We start from the raw sequence: 10,806 nt of genomic DNA, 5'->3' as shown, positions 1-10,806 counted from the left end.
ATGTTGATGCAAGCTTTTGCTGCCCTTGAGGCCGGATATTCGCCTGCTGCCTGGTTGGCCAATTTACAATAGCAGCTTGAACGTTGGTCAATATTCTGCCTATGCCTTGCTCATTCGGAGGCCATAAATATCTGCATCTCCCTACCTCCTTGGACATGGCCTCTGCACTCTGTGGATTAGTCCATTGCACCAGAATCAGGCATGTCCTTTTACAATCTCGCTGATCAGCCTTTGCACCGCTCAGAGGTTCTCCTCATTGCACGAGCTAAGGTGATCCAACAGTTGCTTATATGGAATACCTGCTTCGACCACCTTCCGGCCGGGGTGGTTGACAGGCTCCTCCTGAGCTCTAGTTATTTTAAGGAAGGGGGAGATGTCACGCGCCATTATTTCCGGGTTCTTCATGCCCTGCATGAATTCCGGATATGAGTCCGCCGGTGACGGTGGTTCACGCCTGCGCAGATGAGGCGCTTGGTTCGTCAGAATGATGCAGGCCGGCATTGACCAATAGAAATGGGCCTCGTCACCCGAGAGGCTATAAAAGGCAGGCTCGCATCCGGCTCAGGGTCTTTCCGCCATCTTGAAGAATATAGAAGAAACTCCAATAAAGCGTGCATCAGAAGAATCCTGAGTGTTGCGTGCTCCTTGCTGGCGAGGTGCGCGCGACACTACCCTAATCAAGAAATTAATAGAAGTCATGGCCAGGGAAATTGATGGAGATATTTAATTACACATTGTTTTAGAGTGGTAGGAGATTCAAAATAATAAAAAGATAATCCTTTTCTCTTCCTGCCTCCTGTGAGAGACAAATCCTTGAATCTCTGGGTCCAGGATCTTTTCTTGCCCATCCCCACACTCCATATCCTCAAATTCCATCACTCCTGTTTCAGGGAAAGGGATTCAGAGCTTAAGTGTGTTTAATTTTTGTTTTAAATATTAGCCTTGAAAAAACAAAAGTTAACCTTGAAGGAGGTAAGCTAAAGCTCTTCCTTGAAGCAATGGTGATCAAGGCAGACATGTGAGTTAAAGAGGGTAGTAGAGCTAGGTGGGGTGGTGATTCCAGAACTCAGGAGACCAAGGAGGAGGATTGCCTCAGGTTCAAGAACAATCTGGGCTATTTTGTGAGTTCTAAGCCAGCCTGGACTACATAGTAAAACCCTATCTCAAAAAAAAGAAAGACATATGTATAAATACTGAATAGTTTCTCTGGTGTGAGAAACTGAAAATGTAAATAAGGATCAAAATGTAAAATAGATAATGTGAAGTAGGAAGAAAAGGTCTAAAGGAGAATGGGAAGTGTGAAGAGTAGGGGAAAGGAATAAATATGAGAAAAGGAAAAAATGGAAACAGTCTTTGTAAATAAGGAGGGGTAAAGAGTTTTAAGGGAGGGAAGGCTAATGGGGAAAAAAATAAGAACCAAGATATATCATGAAAAGATACAAATTCCCAATGATGAATGTCATCATAGTGTATACCTAAAATGTACCAATAAAATTAATGAATAAAAAGTGGTAATAGTCACCGTGACTATTACCACGTACATGAGCGGGCCATAATTTCCCTGTCTCACTACTGGGCAACTCTGAACCACTGAGGGTTTAAGCTGGCAAGAACACATTACTTGTGATAAGTTGATTGGAGTAAGAGGCTCCTAGCAGATTAGTAAAGCACAGTTCTGGGAGTGTCTGTAGATGATTGACAGGGAGGCCAGCAAACTGAGAAGGTAAGGCCCACCCTGATTGTGCATGGCACCAACCAATGGGATTGTAGCCTAGATGAAATCAAAATGGGAAGAGGAAGGAAGTGCGTCCATTCTGAAGAGCTCTAGTTTTCATGAGTGGCTGTAGTCTTTGCTTCTGTTACCTTTTGACCTCGATCACCAGGGCTACATTTTCTTCCGCCGCCGTCCATGCAGACTTGCACTATTGACTCTCCGGGGAGCTTCCAGGCCTTTGACCTTGGACTGGTGCTGCATTTTTTATCCCTTTTCAGCTTCTGTCTTCTTGGTTGGAGCAGCTACTAGATAATCCAGCTCTCCAGTGCCACAGATGACCACAATGGACTCTCCAACTTCTGATCCTAAAAGCCAACCTAATAAATCCTATTGCATAATTATACTTATATTTTTCTACTGATTCTGTTCCTCTAGAGAACCGTAACATTCACTTAAAACGGAGTTATATAGATACAGTCATAGATAGATAATTGATATGTCTCCTAATAAATCTGTTCCTCTGGAGAACACTAAATGATATATTTACTATCAGGTCTGCACAATACAAAAGGAACATAGCCAGCCACCATTCACACACCAAAAGAATTATGACAAACAGGTAAGCAATAAAGAGAAGGCTTCCTGTTAAATTAGAAGTTAGAAGTTGGAAACCAGAAGCTGCGATCTGCTCTGATGAGTTTTAATGACAGATATTTTTTAAGAGTCAGAAATGGCTGTTAGAGGCTGCTCAGTTGCTTTCCTCATAACAGTTTTTCTCTATCCTGTTTGTGTCCTAGAGCAAGTCCCCTTCCTGCCACCTACCACTCTTTGATCTAGCCAACGTTCCTTTGGTTATAAGCAATATAGACCCACTAAACAAAAAGAAAAGTATGCCTTTATCATGAGGTCATGAGTGTATGTTTGCTAATGGATAGCAAAAGAAGGAACACAATTTGAACCAGGACATACGATTCCTTATGTGCTGGTCTTGTTTTTAATTTCTCTGTGAGTTTGCATGATTTCCTTTTCTACTATTGACCACCATGCTCTGTGTGTATAGGGTGTGGCTTCTAGTAGTTTTGGACTTCATCAGTCCACTTGCCCCATGCCATAAACAGGGGTCAGTAAACTTTAAGGGTCCGGATAGAAAGCATTATAGGTTTCACAGGCCAAACAGTCTCTGCTTCAATTATCTTTCTCTGCCTTTGTAGCATGAAAGCTTCCACAAGTACTATGTAAGTCAATGGACACAGCTGTGCTCCAATAAAATGTTGTTAACAAAAACGGGTGGCAGACTGACTGAGATAAAATGCGTATAAATCACATATCTTCCAATGGGCTTGTATCTAGTACATACAAACTGTCTAAACTCAGCAGTAAGATAACAAACAGTCCACAAAGGAAATGGGTAGACTACTTAGAAAGATACTTTGCCAAAAGATATATAGATGATAACTCAGCACATGAGTGTTCAAAGTAGCAAATTAAAACCACAATGAGACACTATTACACATCTAGAAGAATGACTAAAATGAAAATACTGACAGCACCGAATGTTAGAAAGGATGCAAAAAACTGCATCTTACATTGCCAGTAGGTATGCAGAAAAGTACAGGCACTGTGCAAATCAGGCTGATAAGGCCTTACAAAGTTCTGTGCACCCTTGCTATATTACCCAGTAGTTACTTTCCTGAACATTTATGAGAACCTATTTTCACAGAGAAATGTGTGCACAAATGCTTATTTATAATGATCCCAAACTGGAAACAATCCAAATGGTTTTTGGCAGGTGTATGGTTACTCAGCTGTGGTCCATCCTTACAAGGGAATGATGCTCAGCAATTGAAAAAAAAAAAAAAAAAATGAGCTATCCCTATAGACAGCAACTTGAAAGAGCCACAGGGACATAATGTGGAGTGAAAACAGCCATTCAAAGGTTACATGCTATGTGATGTCATTTCTACACTGTCCCTGGAATGACAAATTTATAGGGATAAAAAACAGATCAGCGACTGTTAAGCTATGGGAAGGGGCAGGAGGACCCTCGGGCAGTGTCAGGGGGAGCCCTGCTGTGGTGTGGGATGGTCTTGTGCCTTGGTTGCAATGGGAGCTGTGTGCTCCTCTGCATGTAATGCCGTAGATTGTATACGTGGACACAGAGGAGAGAGAAAACCTGCTAAAATCTGAGTAAGAACTGTGGTCTGCTTCACTGCACTGAGCCAATGTCACTTTCCTGTGTTAATAATGCTCCAGCTACACGAGATCATATCACTGAGAGAAGCTGGGTGATGGGAATTCGGTCCTCCTTACTTTTTTTTTTTCAATTCTGTGAGTCTGTAGTTATTCCAAAAGACAAAAAGAAAGCAAGCAGTCGGCTGAATCTACTGCAGGCATGCTTCGCTGACATTCTTTGGAGAAGAAATGCTTCTTTTTACAATCTCCATTTCAATAACAGCGCAGAAAATTCTGACAGCCCCAGGTCGGGTCATGACCCCTCCTTGTGTCTCCTCCTGTGGCCATCATGTGATCACATATTAGATCCCTTACAGGATGGAAGAGGAGCTTTTCCCTCAAATAAAGCTAGACATGCACAGAAGACACAACTGCATGTCCAGGACAATGGGTGATATAAAACTCTGAAAGGTAGGATGTCTAAATGGGCCTCGTGTAAGCAGGAACAAGGAAATCAAAGACCCTCAGGAGCAGAAGCAGCTGCCCTCTCCCAGGAACCACACAGTCCCTCCTCCACCCCTTTTCTGAGAATCTCCTTCCCTCTTCACTCATTCTGAGTGTGACTTTCTCTGCTTTCCTACGGGGACTACGGCTGGCTCCTCATAGCTCTTCTAAAGTTTGTGTTTACCCAGTTAACATACTTATAATTATTATACTCATTTTATGTTGTGCTGAAGAGTATTAAATAATGATCATTTTTGAATTTCCATTTTGGGAATTGTGTTGTTAATCCTGGATATTTTTATTTTTTTGATGTTTTCCTTCATTCCTAGCCTAACAAGTTATGTGCATTATTTTAACAGCCCAGCAATATGTAGTATGTAGGTTAGATTTACAACAAAACACTATCAGTAGTGAAAATGTACATGCACCATTATACTTAAAATGCTTAGTAAATGAAGAATGTTTTCTTCTTTAAAAACTCAGAAGAGTTCTTAGTAGCTGACAAAATCCCTGAAATTGTCTTTTGGAACAGTTGTCATTCTTTAATTCAATAATGATTTGAGACAAGTGACAAGGTCAGACCGAAAAGACCCGGCATAGAAGTAAGCCCTCTGCAGTGAGTGCACTCACTGTGGTCTCGGTGATGGTGGCCACGTGCTCAGCAGTTCCCTGTCACTTGTGTCTACCACACCCAGGGGGACAAATGGGCTGCTGACCATGCATGGCAGAGACAGCTAACTGTCCATAGAAAGTCATGGTCCCACTGCCTCGGGTGGAATTGTCCTGGGCATCAGCCACACGGGACTACAGCTCAAAGGACTGCGTGTCCCTGTCCTCCTTGCATCTGTGAGGGCCGCGTATAACTAATGCTCACTGGAACGTGGGCAGAAGCGTCCTGCGCCACCCCAGGCCAGGCCGCCTCTGCCACCTCCCCAGTCCCGTCTTCGTGCATTCTTCCTCGTGGTGTTTCCCTCTGCCAGATGGAGTCAGAGGACTCTGAAGGCCTAAAGAGGGGTGAGAAATGTTCTTTCTGTATAGGACCAGAGAATTTAAGCTTTGTGGCCATGTGGTCTCTGTTGCAACTGTTCAGGCCGCATCACAGCACAAATGCAGCCGCCAACAATCAAACCAGTGGGTGCAACTGTGGTGCATTTGAACTTTATTTCCACAAAGAGGCAACTGGTGGCTGGATTTGGTTCACAGAAAATCCAAGTTTTAATGCAACCTTTGTTGTGTGATCTCGGCCACATCAAGTAACCTCCCTGAGCCTCTGTGACATGAAGAAGTTGGACTTGATCTCAAAATTCTCTAATATTGTCATGATTCCACAATTTCAGCCCGCTGACTATTTATTTTAATACCATGTATTTGTGTGTGTGTGTGCATTGTTAAATACCAATAGTCAATTATATCAAAACAACTCTTAAAAGCCAAATAAAATTAGCTGTAAAATACATAGCAATTAATCTGTTTTTCAAGTTGAGGAAAGTAAAGGAGAAAATGATGAAGGGAAGAAGAAAAGCATCAGATGTTTCTTCAGTTCATAGAACTTAGCAGATTAAACACAGAAAGTGCGTGAGTGAATGGGTTCCAAGTGCACATCCTCATTACATCAGACCACGGGGTATTGGAGCTTGATGACAGCCATTACACTGGGGGAAAATTGGAGTCTTTCTTTGGGAACTCACAGCATCATTATTAAATAAGCATCCTTGTAGCTAAAGAATTGTTTAGCTCAACAGCAGCAAGATACTTTGAGAAGAGAGGAGTGATGGCGTTCCTTCAACAACCAAGCCATTTGCTCAGCAGAAGGAAGTTAATGTGTTAAACAAGAACTATCAGCTATTGTGGTCATAACAATAATGAAATCTATATTTGTGCTTAGGGAGTAACCTACATTCAAGGTGCTCTAAGCACATGAACCCTCTCAACTCCGCATTGGTGGGATACCAGCAAATATATAGTATTATTCTTGTGCAACAGAAGGAAAGCCTGTAAAGCACTTACAAATGTCACATTTCTGTCTGCCCAAGTCTCATTATACCCGGTGTAACGTGAGGGCACAGTATTTTATTAAGCATTATATCCGATTTATTCCACATGGAGAACTAGTAGTAGCAGCTGTTTCTTTATGAATAATAATACAGGAGCAATAAAACTCGCTATTCAAATGTGAATACTCCCTGTCACAATAATCCTTACAACCACCTGGTAAGAAAGGTTGAATCTGTGGTGTGGAGTAAGGAAACTGAATTGCATGCCTACCTTCACCTAGCTTGGTGGAAGTAGAAAAACCAACAGCACCTAGGTCTCTTGATTTGGAAGATAAGTCCATGTGTTGGTTTTAGGACATGTTACCTCAAAATATGGAACTTGGGCTGGGGATTTAGCTCAGTGGTTCCGCTGCCTTCCTCACAAGTGCAAGGACTCAAGTTCGATCCCCCAGACAAAAAAAAAAGAAACTTGAGAAAACAGCCATAATCGGAAGGTCCCTTTCTGACCTTCTTCCACCCTTTTTCCCTGAAACAGGTCATGACCTCCTGCATGAAGTACCCTCCTTACACCTGGAGAACAGAAGTTATCTCCACTTCTGAAGACACAGCAGAATCTGAGCACACAGAACCTGCTACATTTTCCCCAAGTCATAAACTTAGATCCCCTTTATCCAATTATACCTCTCTGTGACTGTGCACCTGTTGGTCGAACTGATGCATACAAGTGTATAATTTACCTTTTTCTTTAGGTCTTCATTTTCTTATGAAGACTCCTGGGTCACACGAAACTTATAATAAATAAATTGTGTGCCTTGTTAGCCTGTCTTGTTTAAGTTCCTCAGCCATGAACCCAGCCATGGGTGAGGAAAAAGTGACGTTTTGTCCACTCCACCTTTTACTTATAGTTCATGAGCAGAAGTCTCATCTTGGATGAAGTGAGAGAAACGGCAGGAGCACACCGTCCGGCTGCCGTCATAGGTTGGGCGCGTCCTCTCCTGCCTGCGTCTCCCTTCACTGGCAGCTGCAGAGGGGCTCACACCTGTGGTACATGTGGTGCTGCTCATGCAGTCTGGGCTATTGTGGTCACAAAGCAAAGCTGGGCTCCACAGGCAGCACAGTGACGGAGGAGCTGAGAAGGCTGCCACTGCTCGTGTTGCTCAGCTCAAGCAGATGTCAACCAGTCTTCCCATCCAACTTTGCAGGCCCTGCTCTCAGCAAGCAGAATTTGCCATTCCCCTACCCTTATTACTCCTCCTCAACTTGGTTAATCCCAACTCGGTCTTCAGCTCTCTGCCTTTGGAATGACTTACCACTGCAGCCCAAGTAACCGGGTCGATAATAATACATTCACTTAATAATTATATGATTACTGTCTCTTTCCCAGCTCAAGGATGTGAGCCCCACAAGAGCAGGAATTTTGTCTGTTTCTGCTCATCACTATATCTACTACCTGGCAAGAATCTGGCCAGATAGCTTGCACTTCATTTGAACATATACAAGTATGGATGATTGAAAAAAATAAATGGATGCAAGAGTCATACAAAAATTTTAAGATTAGAACAGCCAAGTAGAATTCCCAGATTTGCATTTTAGCTGAACTACGAATAGTTTTTTGAATATAAGTATGTCCCAGCCATGTATGGTTCATATTTGCACTAACATAGGTGCTCATTGTTGATCTGAAATTGAAATTTAATTGCATAGCTTGTAGTCTTATTTGCTACATCTAAACACTGACAGTAGAGGAAATTTTGGAAGTCATAGTTCAAACTCTTTATTTTAAAGATTATGAAACTGGTCCCTAGAGATGTCTGAAGGAAATTTTCCTTATTGGTGATTGTATGTGTGGCTTTAGAGTCTCTAAATCATGGACTTCCTTTCCTGGTCATCTAACTTCTTCAAAGGAAGGCAGAGCCTAAACATTTAGAGAGACATGACAATGAGATCTGTGTTAGTCTGCTTTTCATCACTGTGGCAAAGTAGCTGTGATTATCAACTTATAAAGAACAAAGAGTTTTTTTCCTGTTTGCTTGTTTATTTGTTTTTTGGTATTAAGGATCGAACTCAGGCCCTTGCACTTTCAAGGCAGTTGCCAGAACCACTGAACTAAATTCCTAAAGGTCTATTTTGACTCATAGTTTTGGAGGTTTCAGTTCATGGACAGCCCCTTGGTTTGCAGCCTGTGCTGAATTCATGGAAGTGAGGGATTCTCACCTGTAGCTGCAAAGAACTGAGAGGGAGGGAGCGAGGGAGGGAGGGAGGGAGAGAGAGAGAGAGAGAGAGAGAGATGAAGTAAAGATATTGCTTCATAAAAACTGGAAGGAAGTTATTTAGGCTGAAACTCACTGACATTGGACATTAATTTGAATCTATAAAAAAGAAAGCTGAAAAAAAGAAAGCTTCAGGAAGGTAAATTAATTCAAAGTAGGACAATCTCAAAAGTGAGCCACACCAAGACAAAGTATAATTACTATTGAAAGTACAAAAAAAGAAATCTTGAAAGACAGAAGCAACTTTCTACAAGTGAGCCTCAATAAGATTAACAGCTAATTTCATAACAGAAACCATAAAGATCAAAAGTCGTGGGGACAATATATTTATAAGTGTTAAAAGAAAAAACTGTCAACCAAGAATTCTGTACCTAGCTAAATAACACTTTGAAAAAAAGGAGAAATTAAGAAATTTTCAGACAAATGAGGGCTGAAGGAGTTTATAGCTATCAGAACTGCACGTAAGCTATTCAAAAAGGAGTCCCTGAAACTGAAATGAAAAGACACTAGGCAATTATTTGAGTCATAGCATAATGTAAGTAATACTGGTAAAAGTTCATGAAAGTATATTTAAAAACCAGTGTTATACATTTGGTTTGGAACTTTTCTAACATGATTGAAAAGACAAAGCATAAAACAAAAACTAAGGGTCCATGTCAATGGGCACATGCTATGTAAGATGTAAATGGTGATAAGAAGAGAAGTACAGGTATACTTTAACACATGAGACTTTTGGGGACATTCAACATCTAAACTACAGCAAGACCCCCATATCCAGCAGTTCCTGAGGCAATTTTTAAATGTTGCAATGAAATAATCCAGTAAATTCCTTTTATCTTTGAGCTGGTTTGAAATGACATTTCTATCCCTATTGACCCTAAGAATAGTCAAGGTTAAAGTACTTTCATGTTTTCTTATTTCGGGTTGTTATTCTCATCATCATAGAGGCTCACTGAACATTTATTAAATAAATCACAGCTGGATCAATTGAACAACTGGCCTGTTATCCATATTCAATTGAAGAATTTGTCCCTAGATCCTTGTACTAAAGCATACCAAAAACCAAAAGTCAAAACATCATATTAGTTAACAGGACAGTCTTCTGATATATCCATCGAAAGGAAACTGAAAGCATTATTTTCACATTGATCATGCCACATAAATTTGGCTAAATATGATCAAACATATTGTGATGAACACCTCTTCTGGTCTTACACTTTACCGTGCAGTTGTTCCAATAGGACCTGGTGTTTTGGTTATGTACACAAAGAAGTGACAGGGAATAGCAGTTTGGATTATTACTGTTAACCTCAGCACGTTGGAAAATAACAGGGGGCTGAATAATACACACATCCTATGAATCAGATCTGTTTTAATTTAGTTTAAACAACCTCTTCTGCTCAGCCCATCAGAACACTCATTTTCGTTTGTATGATTGTTGCTGATTTTAGAATTAAAAATAGAGACATTGAGAATGTGAAATAGAGCCATTTAATGAGTGAATCCACTTTAATTTTTAGTCTGGCTTGTCCAGGAGCTAGGACCAAAGCAGTGGCCTCCTGTACTTTTTACTTAACAGAGGAAATAATAAACCAGGCTGAACTATGAATTGCAAGATTGGCAGCAACATTTGGGCAGAACAGTCACCAGGTATTGGTTACTTTTCTCTCATTGCTGAGACAAAATACCCAACACCCAAAGTGAAAGGGAGAAAGGTTTATCTGGCTTAGAGTTCTTAGGGATTTCAGTCCATAATCGGCTGGCTCTGAGGCAAGGTGGCAGCGGGGCAACAGTTCATGGTGCCGGAAGACAGCAAAAGCACCAGGAGAACTTAAGGTCTTCCTGCCCTTTTGTCTTATTCAGACTACTTAGTGTGGGAGGCACTCACTCTTTATCCTAGTGCCTTGGGCCTAACTTCACTGTGAATCAATCATACACTCTAGAGTCAGCCACCTCTGGAAAAGCATGAGGATTTCGGGGATACCTAAACACAAGCCGTAACAGGCAGTAGCCAAACCGTCATTCTTTCCTGTCTGCTGCATGGCAGTGATATTTGATTTTGTAGCCAAACAAGACTTACCAGTTTGCAGACAATGACCTTCAGGGACACATTTTTCACTTGATCCTCATAACCTTGGCTTATGTTTCCTTG

This window comes from Fukomys damarensis, unplaced genomic scaffold, assembly GCF_012274545.1.
Source record: "Fukomys damarensis isolate Sample0158 unplaced genomic scaffold, DMR_v1.0_HiC HiC_scaffold_26, whole genome shotgun sequence".
Taxonomy (NCBI): Eukaryota; Metazoa; Chordata; class Mammalia; order Rodentia; family Bathyergidae; genus Fukomys; species Fukomys damarensis.
The sequence above is the reverse complement of the archived record's forward strand: the minus strand, read 5'-3'. Positions refer to the sequence as shown.